The 2500-nt window shown below is 34.8% G+C and overlaps 1 protein-coding gene across 1 annotated transcript in view; it reads left to right on the forward strand.

Moving 5' to 3' along the window:
- The window catches only part of LOC138865238 (transmembrane protein 263-like), a 2164-nt gene extending 1008 nt beyond the window's left edge, over positions 1–1156 (forward strand). The window contains exon 1 of the mRNA XM_070135021.1: positions 1–1156. This exon is cut by the window's left edge and continues 1008 nt beyond it. The gene's annotated coding sequence lies outside the window, so the exon portion shown is untranslated.
- Positions 1157–2500: the final 1344 nt, after the last annotated feature.

Here is a 2500-nt window from a genome sequence, read left to right on the forward strand (position 1 = left end):
ATTATTAAAACCAAAAGCTCCTTGAGAGTTATAAAATCATATACGAGCTGAATTATTTTTCCCAGGGAAGATTTTAATGGATGGGTTTTGTTTAAGTGTATGTAATCGTGGGATTATAGCTTTACATAACGAGATTAAAGGTAGGAGGATCCCTTGTTGTCGAATGAAAGTAAAGGAATTGTCTGTTTATAATACCCAATGTTCGTAGTGTTGTGAGGAGAGATGGTGGGAAACAAAGGCAAGTTTGTTTAGGCCAAGTACTTCGAGTCATAAAGAGAGTAATAGTTATTGCTTGGATAATTCCCCCCTTCCCCCCAAAAAAAAGACCTGCATCAGCCATGATATGTCAGACTCAGGGTTCAAGGGAAAAAGGTTTGGTTCCCAACAAGCAAAGTGCTTCCATTGATTTGGTAACCTAATGTGTCTGTCAAAAAGGTAACTTTAGGTGTTGAGAGACAATCATGAGTGTTTGGCTTTGTACTACATGGTACGTAGATGTACTTTAGGCAGTAAAGCAACACATTATTTTTGGTAGACCTTTTGACCTTTTGACCTGTTGAAAGCAGAAAGGATTTCAGGAAGTAATATCCTGGTTATTGCTTTTTTATGCATTGTTGATTCAGTATTTTTTGCAAGAATGACAGTGAAGTCAAGTAGTAATAGATCATTTTTGTGAATGGAGTCATGGAGATATTCTAGATTTTAGCAAAGTCAGTTGAAAAAAGGAAAAAAAAAATCTTTAATTTGTAAAGCAGATACAATAAATGGTATTTGGTTTTGATGTGCGGAAAATCTTTCTAATGACTTGATGTTGGTATTTTTACATACAATTTGCAGAAATTTTCTTAATATCAGTTATGCTTATGAAACTGGACTTTGATCTTGCCAGAACCATATGTTATGCTTAAAATATAAATATAATCGATAAGTTTTTACAGGAACTTCATATAATGATTTATGTGCATGCTGTTAGGTTTAAGGGAAGACATTACAAGGAGAATGTTCACCATAAGCCAGTCATCTTACAGATTTCTTGTGCTGCAGGCAAGAAAAATGTAAGATCACACTATGAAAATGGCTTTTGCCCACTTGTGAATTTGATCTCATTTCTGATCACACTTTTGAAAAAAAACTTTTAGGATTTTTTTTTTTTTTTTTTTTTTTTTTTTTTTTTTCCCTATAGTTCCTTCATAGCGGTCGTTGATTTTTCCCCCTCTCTATTTCTAGTATGTAGTTCCAATTTTCAGTGGACAGTTCCTCATTTATATACTATTAGTTTGCATCAAATGTATAGTTTAAATTTCTTTTTCTAGTTCAGTTTCAGTACACAGTTCCTCTTATTATAAACCAGATGTATCTGCACCCTCTTACACTGAAGATTCTGTTGTAGGTAATCTGTTTGAATTTGATTATTTAGTTGATGCAAATAGTGTATTGCTGGGCAAGAGAGTGTTATTGACTAAAATTGATTTGTACAAGTGTAAATTATGAGAATCTCCAGGGAACAAATTACTGTGCCATACAAATGTAAGTCATTATTATTATTTTTTTTTTTTACATTATCTAGTTATTTTTATACCAGTGTCATACATTTATAATGATATATACGTGATGCATTATAGAATAAAAGAGAAAAGATATCTTTAATTTCAGTGATTGTTTGATGTTCATACCATCATTAGTAAACATTGTGATGGTAAAATCAAGATTGAGTCCATTTTGGTGTTTAGATGAAGTCAGTTGTAGATTTAAGAGTGAAAATATACTTGGTACGATAAGCCAGGGTGTCGTTAAAATAACATGAAATTTCAACATAATGGTTAATTTGACATTATTGGTAGTAAAATCCAGAGATTTACCATATGTGATATTATAATTGTCTTAGTAAGGTGCTTCGGTTGCGGTACCCTTAGTACAAACAATCTCTAATCAGCTCTAGTGCAATATTTTAATAAAACTGATATCTACTGGAAATAGATTTTGTATGATGATAGTTTAGTTGTCAGTGAGAAGTTCAAAAAAACAAACAAGAATTATAGTCAAAGTAGTCAGTTACCTGTTGATTTCTGTCTTTTTCTCTTATTCCCAAGTCCGCACTCGCTGACGCACGACCTGCCATCAGAAATACGACAAGTGAGAGTGGCTGTAACACGTGCGCAGAAGGAGAGACAAGGAACCTGGAGATAAAAGAGGGAAAATCGCTGAAAACTGCGAGGTGACGGCGACCGTCAGCTGGAGGACGAGTTCTTCCTCTTCCTTCAAGTCAGCAAAAAGTCTAGCAAAATTCCCGGTCAGGCCCCCACTTGTTACGGCTGGTATGTCACCAAGAGAATTAAGGGGAAGAGCAGCTCCGCTGAACTCGAATTCTCCCAATGCGGAAGCCAAAATCATAGACGCGAAGTCAAATCTGAAGGATATGGCCTGGTATGAACGGCTGAATACCACGTAACAATACCTCGTGCTAAAGTACTACAAGTGATTGTAAATATTCTTCTGGTTA

Source organism: Penaeus vannamei, chromosome 20, assembly GCF_042767895.1.
Source record: "Penaeus vannamei isolate JL-2024 chromosome 20, ASM4276789v1, whole genome shotgun sequence".
NCBI lineage: Eukaryota > Metazoa > Arthropoda > Malacostraca > Decapoda > Penaeidae > Penaeus > Penaeus vannamei.